This window comes from Macrobrachium rosenbergii, chromosome 52, assembly GCF_040412425.1.
Source record: "Macrobrachium rosenbergii isolate ZJJX-2024 chromosome 52, ASM4041242v1, whole genome shotgun sequence".
Classification (NCBI taxonomy): Eukaryota; Metazoa; Arthropoda; class Malacostraca; order Decapoda; family Palaemonidae; genus Macrobrachium; species Macrobrachium rosenbergii.
Window position 1 is genome coordinate 29,418,204 of NC_089792.1, and position 17,895 is coordinate 29,436,098.

Genomic DNA, 17,895 nt, shown 5'->3' on the forward strand with positions numbered 1-17,895 from the left:
AGTGTTGCTCTACCAAAAAATAAAAAAGCGAATTAGTGATACAGTAATTTTAGAGATAAATTCCATAGAAAAATTCACAAATTTGTGGAAGTTTCTGCGTAAAATTGAAAGATATGTTCCACAAAAATCTGCAACAAAGTGAAGCGTGAAAAAGTGAAGCGCGTAAAAGTGAGGGTTCACTATTGACTGTATTTATTGATCATACTCCTGACCAGAGATACAAAGGAAATAAAAATTTATTTTCTGAAAATCTCAATTTAGGCACAACGAAAATACTTACAATAAAAACTGGTAATATATACAAGAGGACTATAAAATAAAACTACAAACCATTAGAAAAAATGTATTGCTATGATTAAGGTTATGGTTAGACGGTCTATGAAACATGCAGTTCCCTCAGCTACCTTGTTGAATGACTAAGTCTGCCTCTTTGGAAATATGCGGATGAACATTACCATACCTGAAATACAGCACAGAAACTAGCATCATTAAAAAGTGTTTAAGACCCATAAAAGCACTTTATGTACTTACTTAATTGCACTCTTATACAAACACAGCTCTATATATCACAGCATTATCCATAGCAATCAAAAGATTATATCTGGGCTGAGATAAAAAGGTCTACAAGGAATCCTTAGCAATCTTTAAGGTTCTCAAATTCCAATGGTTAGGATGCTCACCTCTCACCCAGAAAAGATACTGGATTTCATTTCCAACTGACTCAGAACATTCTGCCAGAAACCACTGTGTATATTTTGACCTAAGCAATTAACTAACATTGCTGGTAGATGAATATGAATGATCTAGGCCACAGCTGAAAAGGGCATGTGGATAACAATTTTGTCTCAAAATATTTGCTGAAAACTGGAAAGCTGAACTTGTCTGGAGGACCCCTCTAATGGGAACAGGTACGTGTATTAAAAGTGATGTACCAAGTATATCTCTATTGTATAGAGTAGTACAATAGTTCCTGCTTATAAACTCTCCTGGTTCACCAAAAACATAAAATGTCACACAATCATAAATTTGGTGAAGCAGTCTCCAAAGTAAATTTTGAAACCAAGAGTTTCCCAATAAAGGAAATGGTGGAGGGATTTCAATCGCTAAATAGGTGGTTGGCATAAGAAAGGAGCAAGAGGACAGAGTAAAAATTCTTTCATAGACAATACAAGACAGAGAATTTCGTCCTCACTTAAGGGGGGGACTTAGGGTTGAAAAATCGAAAAATAGGAAAAAACGCCATTTTGATAGCTTTGGAAGAATCGACTCTCGCGCATTCAGCGGCGGGGCGCTGCCAGATGTTCGGCGAAAATTTAAAGGTCCCTGAGCGTATTTGAAATGTCCACTCATATGCATGCCACTCCCCCTTTTATGGGAAAATTGTTCGTTTTATTACTAATATTCACTAAAAAATCAAGATATCTCAATGTTTTTGTTTTCGATGTGATCAGTATGAACCGTACGATACGTTGGGATGCATGAATACAGGCAACCTCTTCTGCCTCGCAGTCACGCCACCTGATAGTCAAACCTCAGAAAGCGGGAAAAAGTTTGTTTACAAATCGATTAGTTGTGACTTTATCGCAATTATACCGTGTCTGTGCATTACTGTGCAGTATATTGTGACAATAATGCGTCCCACCAAGCTCAAGCAGGCTCAGAGAGCTCGTGCTCGTGAATTAGCGAGGAAAAAGCTGGGGAAAAAATATATATCTAAGAAATCTGTGGAAAGCGTGGGCGTTGGGAGGAGAGAGTGCATGGTTGTTGAGGAAGAAGCACGTGCCAGCTGTTCGGCGACTGGCTCGGAGACATTGACTGTTACGAAAACAAGTGAGATAAGGAAAAAATATATACATTCCAGCGAAGATGGAACTCATAAAAGTGACAACATGCTAATGGTCTGTGAAAAAACGTTAGAAAAACTTGCAGAAAAAATCGTGTGTAACAAACCGAAATGCAATTCAAAGTGCAAAGTTTATTTGGAAAAACTAGGTTGTGAGGTCGAAGTGGTTGTAAAATGTGTGAAATGTGAAACCACAGTGTATGAAGATAAGCCTCAGACTGTAAGTGTTCCGGACTCAAAAGTAGTTTTGACTGACGCTAATATAAGAATGGTACTTTCGAGCATGTTGAATAATGTTGGAAGTGCGGGGCTAGAAAGACACACTGGTATCTTAGGCTTACCACCACTAACTCCAGGTGTGTTTACACAGTATCAGAAAGCGATTTGTGATGCTGTTCGTGATAAATATAATGCCTTGAAAGATGCTACCATAAAAGGAGTGTTCAAATACTATAATGATTTAGGAGTGATGCCAGATGAGAATGGAGTAATTGAAGTTGTCAGCTTCGATGCAACTTGGATGACACGAGGTCAAAAGTCAAAATTCGGCGTTGCATTTGTGGTAGAGGTGGACACTGGGGCAATACTGGATTTTGAAGTATGTTCTTATTGCCGTGACTGCGCTATTCTTTCAAGTAAACTAAAAGCAGGGAAAATCTCTAAAGAACAGTATGAAACTAAGATCAAGAAACACGAAGATAAAAATCTTTGCAAGATAAATTATACTGGTTCTTCTGGTGGAATGGACGCCCATGCTGCTCTTGTAATGTGGCAAAGATCGGAAACAGTGAATAAAATGAGATATAAAAGTATGGTGAGTGATGGTGAGTCGTGTGCTTACAATTCATTGGTAAAGTTGAATGATGGATCTGGACCCTGTGGTTCCAAATGCCCAGTCATAAAACGAGAATGTATCAATCATGTTGCAAAGAGGTTAAGAGCTAGGCTGAGGAGTCTCCAAAAGTCTTACATGGAAAAGAGAGGAAAAAGATTTGTAAGCTTATTAGGAGGGACTGATAAGCTAACTAGGTGAGTTATAGATGCTCTCGTGCGCTACTGTGGAAATGCTGTTAGGAGAAATGTGGATAAGACAGCAGAGGAAATGAAAAAGGACATACTTTCTTCTTTCTATCACTGCATCAGCAGTGATGTTAAACCACACCACCATCTTTGTCCCTCAATGGATCAGACTCCTGGTGCTTTTATAACAAAGCACAAGGAGTTCAACCGCAACCACACAGAGAAATGAAGATTAATTTCCGCGTGAGCGATGCAATGAAAGAAGCAATTTTGAATGTCTATGAAGAATTAACACGTCTATCTTTGCTTGAAAGATGTCTGAAGGGTAAGACCCAAAATGCAAATGAAAGTTTGTACAGCAAGATTTGGATTAAGGCCAGTAAGACAAAATTTGTCGACTCCTCTGAAGTTGAGTTTGCAGCAAGAGTTACTGCCATCCAGCATAACTTTGGTTATGGAAATGAACTTGTACTAAGTCAGCTTGGTCTTGGACATTTTGAAAAAAGCAGACTAAGCCATGGTTCCCAACCACCTAAAAAGAAGAGGAAAACAGGAGGACCTGAAAAGGGTCATGTTCCCGGAGGATTTTAGGCAGTAAACCTGGCAACAATGAGTCTGTGGCACCAGATGAGACCCTAAACTATGTATATATATATATAAACATAGATGTAAAACTCATGTCTATATATGAATATATAGTAATAATATCCCCATCTCCATAGAGAAGAGGTAGGGAGGGGACCAGGAGCCACACTGCATTGACAGCTACCGTACTGTAATGTAGGCAGTTAATTTTTTTCCATATTTCCTTTTAGGGAGTGTGTGTGTGTATAAGTTTTTAAGCTAAAATGTGAAATATCTTCGCTAAAATTTAAGATATTTTGATGGGACCAATTGCATTTTGATTGTGAAAGTTTTCTCTATAGACAGGTTGAAAACATTTATAAATGTTTGAAAATTTCATTTGAAGTTTTTTCTTTTCTCTTTAGGTAATTTGACTCGATGAATTTGTTTGTACTATTGTTAAGTTTTCATGTTGAAAATTTGATGGGATAAGCTCTGGTAGTTTTCCAGTTATTACTATAAGAAAAAAATAAAAAAACATTTTTTCTATAACTTGGCCAATTTTTGTCCTAGGGTAATGAAATTTTGGCTGACACATGACCTTCATGTGATAAAAGAACCCTGCAATTTTCATGAACATCCATATAATGGGAACGAAGTTAGCAGTCAACCTAAATTCCCCCTTAATTTTACATAAAAAATCTACACAACTGCTATAAAATACAATCAATCTCACTCTTCCTCCTCTTTTGTTCTTCATAATCCAATACCATTTCTTTTTTTTTTTTTTTTAATGCGTCAGATTTTAAAGGCAATGAGGATGGATATGTATACATATACACACATGTGAAAGTTGAGACTGATATTAAAAAACTATGAAAAAAAGTTTAAACACGCTTTTATTAAAATACACTAAAAAGTAGAAAATAATTTTTTGAGACACACCAGGATTTTCTTACAATTAATCATGTCTACAAAAGTAAAAGTGTAGCCACAAAACATGGAAGGAAATGCTACAAGAAACAAAACAAAACATTTTTTTTTCTTGTAATATTTCCTTCCATGTTTGGCAGCCATGCTTTTATTTTTGCAAACATGATTAACCCCTTCCCTCTCATTTTTTTAGCCCAACCTCCAGTCTTTACTAAGCATATTTTTTTATTGTTTATTTCTAGTATATGCTAAAGTGATAAATCACCTGGAATATTTCTTCCCAGAAAAAAATATTTTTGTCAGGATAGTCTTCAACTATTACACTAACTTCTCAAGGCGAGTTTTCTCGGAAATTATAAAAAAACAAGAAAAATAACAAATAAAGAAAAATAGTGCATTTTTATCGCATTTTGCATTTTCATCTATATTTTTATTCTTTTCAATTCTTCAATATAACAACAAATAATTACACATGATAAATGTAAAACTTTATAACATAACTGAAATTCTAAAGAAAATAAAAGGAGCAAATTTTATTACAAAATAAAGAAAAATCTTGCATTTATGAAAAATACAATATAATAAAATAAAGTAAAGCTGGTGACTAACATAGAAGAAAAAATATGATGACAAAAATATAATACTTTCAACAGAAAATGTATAAGGTTTCATTACCACAAAAGAAGAAAAAAGATTCTTGCCTTCATGAAAAAGTAATAGAAAAGGACAAGTTGTCGAAAGTTTTTACCTTCATCATAATGAATAATACTTTTCTTTCCTACTACCTTTTTCAGCTTTTTATATTTTGAAAATAAATGTATTTGCATCTGTACAGAACATGATATAAAAATAAAACTCTTTCATCTTTTCCTAAAAAGTTTATCCCTTCGTGTGATATATCCTAAAGCAAGGAGTTACACACAGTGCTACATCACACACCAAACAGCAATATCTGCTTTCTTTCCTTAGTCTTTTTCCACTTGCATCTCGCTTTCTGCCACAAACTAAACATTGTCTTGTGGGGTTACTTTCTTTTCTGTAGGTGGCACGACATCTGGGAAATGCCTTTCTGTAAGATGAAGAGAGTGAGGTACACTACTTGATGGAGTCCTACTTTTGATGACATCACAGGTGTATGGTACTTTTTATTGTAAATCCAATCACTTGAAGACGGTACTTTTATGAGCTTTGCTTCTCCTCCTGATTTTAGATACAAGATAGAATTCCACAATGCAAAGTCGACAGTATGAAAGAATATTTTCTTGTCATACCTGCTTCTCCCTTTTTCTTGTAGAGGATAATCATGGAGAAGTTGATCTGCTTTATCAGCAACCCTCCCATTTGTGTCATTGTAGTCCATAACTAGTTTAGGCTTCTTCAATTTTCCTCTTTTTCTGTTTCTACCATTTCTGTGTTATACTGTGGAAAATACAACTCTTTCTTATCCTTCCCATTTTATTGCTGTTACTTTTCTTCTTTTGTAAGCCACCATACCGCCTTTCTGCAGTTTTCTCTTTTCGTTTCAATCCAGAGGGCATTTCCTTTCTACTAACACGGACAGTCCCATATACGTCCTGTTTCATTTTCTGTCAGTAAATATGCTAATTGGGGAGAGTTATAATAGTTATCCATTGCAAGGCAATAGCCTTATTTCAGTAATGGCTTCATCAGTGTCATAACAATTTTTGAAGACACGGGAAGGTCTTCATAATCATTATCAAACATTGTTCCTTGACCTGTATAAATGACAAAATTCCAAACATATCCTGATTCTGATTCACACAACATGAAATATTTTATCCCAAATCTAGCTCTTTTTAGTGGCAAATATTGTACCCAACAAGGCGATCCTTTATAAAATAAAAGACTTTTCGTCTATAGCTACATTTTGCAGCGTATGCGTACTTTTGAATTTACTAACAATGCTATTATAAAACTTCCAGATTTTGTTGAGCTTTAGGCAGGATAGTGCAGAGTCAAAATCCTCATTATTTGACAAATGCAAAACTGTACTGCTTTTGTTTTGCAAAATCTGCGATGTGGCATAATTTTAGAAAAAATTGGGGTGTATGTAACAAGGGCATCTGAGACCAGTATCGGCTTTCTTCAGGTTTCTTTACAATTCCCTGTAGCATAATAACACTAAGGAAAATCCTCATTTCTTCCCAATATGTTGGATGCCATTTCTTTTTCTCTGTTTCTGATTTTCCACTCAACTTTTGTTCAGCATTCCTGTTCGTCTCTGTAACAATAATGTCTAAAATATTGTCATCAAGAAATGACTCAAAATACTGAACATATGTATTTTCTTCATCATCTTCAGTATTAGGCCTATATACATGATGAATTATATTATCACCAATAAAGGGAAATGCAGGCTGTGGAGGAGAGAGTGGTTTATCGTCCGAAACTGTTATTCTCTGCCAGCCTTGGTTATCAGGAATATTATCGTCATCATCTTCATCTGAAGTATCAGAGTATTCTGATGTCATATCACCATCACTTTCACTCCCTGAATCGTCCAATCAATCATAATGCTCTGTATCACTGTCACTCTCACTACTCATGATAGTTATATCAATAATAATAAAAGAAATCCACGAAAAACAATGGAAATCCAGCCTGATGAAAGGGCACGTCTCCAATGAACAACCGACGCCAAGGTAGCTACAATTTTCTAAAAGAAGGCACTTATATCCATAGAAAACAGCTTTCTATAGTGGGAGACTAATATAAACAACAGCCGAGTTTATTGGGAGTTGCTAGGAAAGAGATAACAGAATTTCGAGTATACTCGGGCTTACTGAAATATGATGGTTATCTTAAACCCAAGAATACACGGGGTTGAGCGGGAAGAGGTTAACTGTAAGAAAATTCTTGTGTCTCAAAAAAAATTGTTTATATTTTTTTATTTTATACTCTTTAGTCTTGACAGAAATTGTAACCGATTTATGATTGTAGCTAAAGAAATTGAATATGATATTCTATAATATCCTGTCAAGCCAAAGACAGTTTGAAAAATCCGTAGTTATTAAATTAGCCTATTCAACTGAGTCAAAGAAGGTACGAAAAACCTGGAAAGAGATTCACTTCGTACAAATCCTGAGATACTGGGAGTGGTTACCGTAGGGTCACTAGAGGTCACTGCTGACCTACTGATCAAGAAAGGTTGTATTGTCACCACACTTGAGTAACCGAATTTAAAGTCTATTGGATGAAGGGAACAGGTAAAAAACTGAGTTAAAATATTTGACCCAGACAATCAGACAAAAAAGCAAGCTAAATAAAAGTGTATAAAAATATGAGAAAGTGGAATAAAAGAAAGACGAAAAATGAACGAAAGAAATATTATTATGTATGGTGAAAATGAGGCCTTTGAAAAATGTAAAGGAGATACTCAAGACGTGAGACAATAGTCTCTATGCTTCCTATTATCTGAAGATTATTGGATATGTAGTAAATATGAACCAGTGTACAAATGCATTTAAATTTAGTTGTGTCTTTCTGTTTCTATGGTGTGAAATATATATTTTGCCCCACAAAGTTCTTACTGTGACCAAAAAGGTCCTAATCTTACCAAAAAGGTCCCAGTTTGCCCCACAAAGCTCATACTCTGACCAAAAAGTTTCTAGCCTTACCAAAAAGGTCCCAGTTTGCCCCACAAAGTTTCTACTCTAACCAAAAAGGTCCTAGTCTTATAAAAAAAAGTCCCAGTTTGCCCCACAAAGTTCCTACTCTGACCAAAAGGGTCTTAAACTTGCCAAAAAGGTCACAGTTTGCCCCACAAAGTTCCTACTCAGACCAAAAAGGTTCTAGTCTTACCAAAAAGGTCCCAGTTTGCCCCACAAAGTTCCTACTTTGACCAAAAAGGTCCTAGCCTTACCAAAAAGATCTCAGTTTGCCCAACAAAGTTCCTATTCTGACCAAAAAGGTCCCAGTCTTACTAAAAAGGCCCCAGTTTGCCCCAAATAGTTCTTATTCTGACCAAAAGGTCTTAGTCTTACCAAAATGGTCCCAGTTTGCCCCACAAAGTTTCTATTCTGGCTAAAAGGGTTCCAGTTTGCTCCACAAAGTTCCTATTTTGACCAAAAAGGTCCTAGTCTTACTAAAAAGGATCCAGTTTGCCCCACAAAGTTCCTATTCTGACCAAAAAGCCCTAGTCTTACCAAAAAGGTCCCAGTTTGTCCCAAAAAGTTCTTATTCTTACCAAAAAGGCCCCAATTTGCCCCACAAAGTTCCTATTCTGACCAAAAAGGTTCTAGTCTTGCCAAAAAGGTCCCAGTTTGCCCCCCACAAGTTCCTATTCTGACCAAAAAGGTCCTAGTCTTGCCAAAAAAGGTCCCAGTTTGCCCCACAAAGTTCCTATTCTGATCAAAGAGGTCCTGGTCTTGCCAAAGGGTCACCTATGCAACTGTCCGTTCCTCTATGCGACCAGTTGCCTATGCAACATGCTTCACCTGGACCCTCTCCCAACTAACCTAAACTAAGGATTTATTTAAAGATCTTGGAATTCCTGCTTCCACCTTCAGATATGAATTTTTTTTCTTTTGCAAAAATGTTGAAATCTATGGATTTTGCATGCCATGATAATATACTACTGTACTTGTTTTCATGAACAATTATACAATGTTTGCCCAACAAAGTGCCTACTCTGACCAAAAGGTCCTAGTTTTGCCAAAAAGGTCCCAGTTTGCCCCTTCCTACTCTGACCGAAAAGGTTTTAGTCTTATCCAAAAGTCCCAATTTGTCCCAAAAAGTTTCTACTTTGACCAAAAAGGTTCAAGCCTTACCAAAAAGGTCCCAGTTTGCCCCACAAAGTTCCTACTCTGACCAAAAAGGTCCCAGTTTGCCCCACATAGTTCTTACTCGGACCAAAAAGGTTCTAGTCTTACCAAATAGGTCCCAGTTTGCCCCCACAAAGTTCCTATTCTGACCAAAAAGGTCCTAGTCTTACCAAAAAGATCCCAGTTTGCCCTACAAAGTTTCTATTCTGACCAAAAATGTCCTAGTCTAACCAAAATGGTCCTAGTTTGCACCACAAAGTTCCTCTTGGAGAAACCTGCCTAGAAAAGACTTAGGATCAGGATTGTACTTGACATTGTCATTTACTTGTGCACATTTTAACTAAAATATTATGCACATAAGAATGGCTCTGTGCTCCATTGGGCCAGTCATATGTTATACGTTTGAATGGGCTTGTACTCATTGGGGCCTGGCATCTCATGAGGTGGGAGATGCTATGGGGTCTTCATTTTCTTTCTCTTCTTGATCAATCATATTCATACCTCATGCATCCTCATGAGATACAATCTACTAGGTTGAACTTCTAAATCTTACTTGAATGTTTTGATGTCTACTCTTCTGACAACTTATCAATTAAAACTTATTGTTTTAGTATCTGGGATTTGGCCTCTTAAGTAACACTATAGAATTTGCAGCCTTGGCTTCTGACTCAAGTCCACAAGAGCTCTTGTAGGTCCTGAGATACTCAAGCAATCTGGGATTCTCAACTCTTCAACGTTCCTCATAAATTCCAATAAAAGGCAAAGATATGATTGATTGGAGCTGTGATGAAACAAAATAATTTAAAATAATAAAACTTGCTTTTCATATAATTCCACCAATCATATACTAAGTGACCAGCTCTCATCCCTTTGTTTCTAGCTGTTGCATTCATCAATACAAACTATGAGGAGGGTTGCTTGTACAGTTCTTACTAGAGGGGTTCTGAAGGTACATGCATGAATAATCACTCTTCTTCCATCTGGGGACACTGAGACTGAATACGGCATGATATGATGATTGACAAGGTTTGCTTGAAAAAACTAAATTAATGTTTAAAATCTTATGTTCTGAAAAGACAAATGAATAAATCACCATCGGATCCTAGTATAACTGTCTTACTGTGTGAAGCAAGAAGAGATATGCAGTCTTGAGGAGGAACAAACATTAGCCCTAGGGCCTTCTTGTAAAACAAGTATTAGTGGGACATGTAACAGATCTTGCAAGCAAGCGTGAGCAAAAAATGAGTCACAATAGAAAGCCCAAAAACCAGTCAGTGAAAAATAAAGCTTTAAACAGAGCTTTCATATAATTAGTCTATTGTCAAGCAGTAAAATGACGATGATAATGTACTTACCCATGACAGTAAACGATATGAAGATATACTAACCTATAAATGTAAAGCACACAAAGATAATCATAATCCAAATCCAGAAATTGCATCCTCTCTTATTGTAGTCAGCCAGTCTATTTGATTCAATTTTTAAGATGCATGATTGAGTCAGCAAGTTTTGAAGACTTATCAGAACCTGAAAAAAGAAAAACAAAGCTGTACAAACAAAAATGGCAAAGGATAATACAAAAAGTTTCAATGCAGAAAGCAATAGAATAATTTTTCACACAACTCAAATGACTGAATATTATTCAGCCTTCTTGACTTTGGTTTTGTTCAGTTTGAAATGATCAATCATAAAAAAATAACTCAGTCATGCTGTTAAACTAGTAATTACAGTAACCTCCTCAATTACCTGAATCTTCATTATCTGGACCTCGGCTTTATCAGACAAAAAACCGGACCCCAGGGGGCCAAAAGATATATTTATACATATATATGTTTTAAAAATGTTTAAAAAACCACTCTGCAATAGTTTGGCAATGCTACACAGCCTAGAAGTTAATGTTAGTAACACTGCTTACCTCAAAGAAACTGAGAAAGTATTTGGGTGTAGGAGGCCAGGAAAGTTTCAAGGTGGGGTGGGTGTGTCTGATGGCTGGGCACCATGGGAGGGAATGGCTGTTTACAGAAAGACTCACCTAGAGGAAATGGTTGTTTTAGGTGGGTGGCCAGGTAAAGAATTTTCTGGCTGGGAGGGAGGTGGGAATGCAGTGTGGGATGGGTGGAGATGGGTAGGCAGGCATTTGACTCTGTTAGAGCGTTTATGTTTTTGAACAGTTATCAAGGATATTACAGCACTGTAATGTAAGCTGTAATGAAATACATCAAACACAAAGCAAGAAAATAAAAAGAGAGAGAGAGAACGACAACTAGGGGTGTCACATATGTTATAGCCTATAGCACAAAAATTCCTTCTCTTTTTATTATTCTATATTTTACAATATTTTTTCATTTTTATTTTCTGTGATTTGTCATAATTTTTGCAGCATAAAGACGAAAAAAACAATAAAATTTACAGCAAAGAGACAAATGCATTGTATCCCCAGCATATGCATACATATGCACCTCCTTCCCTTTGGTTAATGGCAGTGATAAGTTATAAATAGCTCAAGGTGTTGCCAACATCTACAAATTTGCATTTTAAATATTTTTATTTAGAGATGAAACATCAACATTGATAAAATGTTCTTTTTGCACTGTTAAGATGTTTGATAACCATATTAGAGTCAACTAAACTTGTCACTAATACTATCCTGTAAATCAGGCAAAAAAAAGAGAACAGGTGATACTGTGTGCAACAGATGGGACCTCTTCTCATAACCTCACCTGTTTTTACATGTACAACATAACTAGAAGTATAAAAATTAATTTCAATTATTAATTACTAGAACTGTGGGTTTCCACTTGCCCCTTCATAAACTCTCTCCTTCATTCCTCCAAATGGTTAAAAGCCCTAAACCCCTCTGTTCACAATGACTGGTTAGGCCTTTTCCAGATACCTTCTCGCGTCAAGCAAGGCAAGGGAGGGAGCCAAAAGAGAAAGTTAGCACCCCCACCTCATTCTGAACTCCACGAGGGTTAATGCTGCCATGCGGTCATTATAGAAAACATGACAAAAGATTTGACCTTTGTGCCACCTATAACCGGGACATGATCGTAATCCCGAGGCTTGTTATAGGCGATGCAACAGAAATCCAGAAGAGAACCTTGCCTGTCCCTTTTGAACCTCCCATGTGTTTGGCCTGGGGTTGAGACCAGTATACTTTGTGGTAGCATTATAATTCCCTCCTCCATGCGTAGCGCCCTATCGAACAAGGACACGTCACCTTGATGAAGGTAATGTACCGGAATGAGGTTCTTAGTCAGTCACAATTCCTGTTGTTTCTCTGCCTGATTTTATTTTCTTGACATCAGAGCCCAGCAAAATAAGACTGGAGATTCTACATGTCTGCTGGAAAGGACATGGGACTATCAGGACAAGCCTGAGGGGAATGGGTCCAGAGAGGGTAGACAGTGCCAGGCGGGAGAGAGGCAGAAAAGAAGGGCCCAGGAGAAGCGAGAAAGAAGCAGAAAGGTAGGAGAGGAGAAAGAAAGAGCATAGGAGAAAAGAAGAGGCAGAAAGAAGGGCCAGGAGAAACAGAAGGGCAGAGGAGACTGGTGAGAGGAAGGAAGAAGACAAAGAAGGAGAAAGAAAAAATAACCCAGGAGAAATGAGAAGGCAAAAAAGACAGGAGAAGAGAAAGAAAAGACAGGAGGAAAAAAGAATAGCCCAGGAGAAACAGAGAAGAGGCAGAGAAAGACAGGAGAAGGAAAGAAAGACAGGAGGAGGGAGAAGGAAAGAGCTCATCAGCTTTGCAGTGGCAGCTGACCGACATCCACGTAACACATCAACACCTCGCCTCACTCAGCCCTCAGCAGTGCAGGCACCCTCAGCAAGAAAATGGGATGAAGCTGGGCTTGAGCCTGGCTCGAACATATTGAAAGGTCTGACAGCCTATCACCCTCTACCAAAAAGTCTCTGATCCTGGAAAAAGCACCATGAAGGAAGGGTGTTGCATTCAACGCTCTCCCCTCTGGGGATCAGGATATCTTGACCTTGTCTGCCAAGCCATTATAAAGGCTTTTGAAATAACTCCCGACCGTTGGAGGAAAGGTGGAAAAAATGCCCAGGAATCAGGCAAACCTGGTCTGAGTGGATGTCAAAAGAGCCAGGCCCTAAAACATTGATTAGAATCTCTGAAGCCACTAGTGTGGAGGAAGTCCTCAGAACTTTCAGCGGCTTCTTATTTTATGCCCCACCAGCTCTGCGCCACTCATTTTGTCGACAAGGCATCTAAGACAGTGGTCAAGTGCCGTTGGGCTGATATTTGGGATGCGCATCATCCCCATCTTAGTTCCATGGACAGAAATTATATCCCCTCCTCACCTGCCTTGACCAACTCCCAGCAACCTCACAGAATGGGGCACCCCATAAGAAACCTGTGTGTGGTATTTGCAAGAGAATAGGGCACCCCCACTGAACAGTGCCACTCTACTTCCTCAAATGGGACAACACCCCAAGCCACACCTGTTGAGGCGTGGACAAAGGTAAGGGGCCTGCTCCTCTATGGGACAGTGCCGGAGTAAGATTATAATAAGCCTTGTGCCTTTCTTGCAAAGTCTATGGGCACTCTGCCCAATGGGCAAAATGCCCTAATAATAATAAGTCAAGTATACCGCCCTTGCCTTGGCAGTCACCGATCCAACATCTTTAGGTCCTTCAGCATAGGGTCTCATTTATGTGGCACTTCCCAAAGGTAGAGTGCCCCGCCAGCCAGGTCAAGGCATTTGATGATTCTGGCACACAAATGTCCCTCATAAGGAAGACAAGTTCCCCAAAGGCTATCATTAACAGACATAAACTGCGTCCACGATTTGAGGGTATCAATCACTTTAGATAATACTTCCTACTGTCAAGTTAAGGTCACGAGACCCTGCACAGATCTGAAATCTGCAACCTTGCAGGTGCCAGATACGTTCCTGGAGAGTTATGACCTCCTCCTGGGACAGGACTTCCATTCCTTGATGGAACTTCCAAAGATGAGGCTGTTTGAGAAGATGGACTTTAGGGCAGTAACCTTTGGCAGTCCACAGAAGCTTGAAGATCTAGGAACCATTCTTTGAGAGGCCAAAGGGCGCTATCAGGGTCATTGATACGTTTCTGACTCCTCAATTTGTTAAGAAGCCCGCCCCCCACCATGCTGAGTGGCGGAAGGCATAGAGGTCCGGGTTTGACAGTCTATCGGCACTGTGTCATATGCGCCCATGCCGAGATCCGGGACTGGTGAGCGAAACAGAAGAGCGGTAATTCTTCGATGCAGCAACGACAGGGTCCACTCAGCCGACCTGTCCCTAACTTCCAGAGGCTATCACTTGAACAGGTACAGGAGTCACTCTGTTGGAAGGATCTGACCCGTCGGCAATCAAGTCTGCAAAGATTCTACAGTAAAAAGAAGTATTTTAAGAGTTTATTACTCAGTGGTTCTGACATTTTTAAAGAGAAGAATTCTTATGGTGGGGCTGCTGTTATCCATTGAACAACAGACACACAGAGAATGACCAGTTTCACCATTAAGGTGGTCTTGAGACTGGATCGCACTCAGATAATTGGGAAGGGAGATTCTCCTTCTGGGGCATCTAAGACAGCTGCTCACTACACAAGGCTATCACAAAGTAGTATTAGGTTTTCAGTTGCAAAAGCTTTACTATGCAATTGTTTAGCCCTTAATTCCAGAGTATGTCAGTGTAAAAATGGATCATCTTTCCTACTGTAAACTACTGTTTAGAATTTCTGCAAGAAAAAAATTCCATAATCTTTATATCATACTTGTTACTGGAAACTAATGCCAGAAGTTGATAGAAAGAAGTCAATAGATAAGAACAATAACTCATTACCTGAAAAAAATTTAAGTCAAAGCTATTAATTTTCCTCCAGAACTTTACATCAATATCTTTCTGTATAATTTTCTTAGCAATTTTGGACTGTTCTTTCCATTCTTTCGTCATTATGATCATATCCTCCACCATTTTCTCTCACTTTTGCTCATCTGTCAATAACTGACTTTGAAGTCTTCGGCACTAACATCAGATATGAAACCTGCATTACGATTTCTAAGTTAGCTGCCATCTCTGGGATCTGTAAGAATACAGAAAACATCAAGTAAACAAATCAGGCTATCATTAGATCAGTGTACAGTGAGCTGAAATCAAAGGAAGGTTATTACTGTATTTAATTCTGTTTGTGGTGTCTACAAAACCTTTAGTACTTATAATAAAAAGATCATTAAAAAACAATTCTAGCAAAAGTCTTAGTGTTCATGTCAACAAGTTACCACTGTGACATTCTTGATCATGTCCTACTTTTTCCCTTTTTATTATGATCCTTCCTGATAAATTTAAAGGTTCTAACATTTGCCTATTGGCAATTTGCCTGGTTTAATTTGAATCCACTGCTATATGGCCATTCATTTCTCCGCTTGCTTTTAGCAAAAACCTCTCTGCTTACCACACCTCTCTCGTAAGTCATACAACTAACCATCATTCTGACTCTACCATGTTATTAAATATCAACCTTTGGACAAAAGCTTCTTTCAGGTATCACTCTTGTAGCTTTGTGACCTGTGGGCAGCTCCAAAGCCAGTCCACATTTATATTAGTCTCTTTCTGCACTTCATAAAATTATAGGTATCACAAAGTGCCCTAGGCAACAGATAACCACAATGGAGATACCATACATGTTAGACGCCACCTTAAAATACACCTGCCTCAGTCTCTGCAACATGTGGTGCAGGGTGGGGTTATACAAAATCCTTTATGATACTGAGTAATGCCCCATTTACCTGCCGCACTCTAACTCAGGTCTCAGCCCACCTGTGCTGTTTCTGCTCATCACCAGCTTGCCCTAGAATCAGGTGACCTCAACCCCGAAATTTCTCATCGAAATTTATCTTTTTCATATTAATTACTTAAATATATTTTATAGTATATAAATTTTCCTAATGAATTATCAGTGTTGATTACGTTTATTACTTCTTTTAACCAATTCTCTTTCAGCTAAGTTGAAATTAAATTTGATAATGTAGTTGACAGCAATAGTTCAGTTGCAAACCTTTAAAACAGTTGAATTGAGGTTCCACAACCCTGAATGCTGTCTTTACTAGGAAAATATCCTTTTACTAAATACATTAAGTCTATAACGGTCATGAAATTTGTATGATAGGTCTTGACTTTAGTGCTGCTGTTAACTGCTAATCCTGAGGCCCTTGTTTCCCCTCATTTTCAAATTTGGATAGAAGGAAGTAAGTGGACCAATTTGGACTAATGCTTTGTAGCATTATTGAAATTTTAACTTATATATTGCAATGAGTTGTTGGTGAACCATATAATGACTACAGGAGTGTAATCTCGTGTTCCCTAAGGTGATATTCTTGGTCCATTACTTTTTGTACGATACCCTGTATATGCATATGTGGTTTGGACTTGAAAACAGACTTATTGCTTTTGTAGATGATGCTACTTTACTTGCACAGATGTCATCTCCCACATCTGAATCTCTTAACAGAGATTTAGATAAAATTAGTGCATGGTGCAAATTGTAGGGGATAAAGTTAAACCTTAACATACCCCACAGTATGACCGATAGTGTATTTACAACATTGGATATGGCCACCTTGATCTTTTCACTGACAGTGTCTCTTTAACTGAAAGTTTTTATTTTAAAATTGTCTATCTCCTTCAATTACACAAAACACTGGTAAACTGAGGTCTTTCCAGAATTTGGAGACCTGACTATCATAAGGATATGTTTTAATTATCTTATTATTCCATGTTTTGAATATTGTCTCCCTGTTTAGTCCTGGCAGGTGACTGCCATCTTGAACTATTTGATATTTCATAATTCTGATCATCCTTTGCACTTAGACCTTCCCAAATAATACCACCCACCTTGCAATATTAGATATACAGTTCATTCAAAACGTCTTGCCTATAAGGTTCAATACTTAGCAGCTTTTTTAGAAGTTTTATTTCTGTTGTGGCCAGTATGTGGAATGATCTTCCTTATCATTTCAAAGTTATGTTGTAAAGTTAAATACCAGCCTACAACCGTTTCTTTTAAGTATCCCCTATCATTCAGACACTTACGTTTTCTTCGACCTATGTACAGTAACTGTATATATTACTATATATATATAAATTATTGAAACGAGAGAAACCTCTTCTACGCCAACTAGCCCTCTAAGGATTTCAATAATATTAAGTATATTAGAATAAATATTTAACTTTCCTTGAATTCGTAATAAGATTTATGCTCATGGTTTATTTTCGGTGGTACAGTAAAAGTTTGAATAAAGGAAGGCTGTGGGTAAATTATTCACCCCTTCTGACATTTCTTTCACTCACCTCCTTGGTTAAGCTTTAATCTTCCTTTGACAGAGTGATCTACCCCAAGGCCTTAATTCCAAGTGCTGTCCTTCGGAGATTAACCCCTGCCAGCACTGGAGTGACTCAGAAGAGAAAGCGAGCCAGCCCATAGTAACTGGCCCCATGTGCTGGCACCATGACACCTGGGCGTGAGTGACATTGTGTAAACGCGGTCTGCCCACCAAACACCACATACGAGCCCTCTATAGAAAACGAAGTACCAGTGAATACAGCACCACATAGAAGGACCAGAATCTTAATCCTCCAACCTTAAAAAGGGGGTCGCATGGGCAGATCGACCTCAGAGACGTTGGATACCATATCCAGGACACTTGCAGTCCTCTTGCTCCCTTCGAGCTGCCCCTTGTTCTTCCCCATGTGGCTGGTCTAGAAGCCC

At 38.1% G+C, this 17,895-nt stretch overlaps 1 long non-coding RNA gene across 1 annotated transcript; it reads right to left on the reverse strand.

Annotated features, from left to right (window-relative positions):
- Window positions 1-329: 329 nt before the first annotated feature.
- LOC136833918 (uncharacterized) lies at window positions 330-10,626 on the reverse strand. The gene is made up of 2 exons (XR_010851625.1): window positions 10,533-10,626; window positions 330-460 (listed from the first exon to the last, which is right to left on the reverse strand). It is a non-coding gene; the product is annotated as an uncharacterized lncRNA (long non-coding RNA).
- Window positions 10,627-17,895: the final 7,269 nt, after the last annotated feature.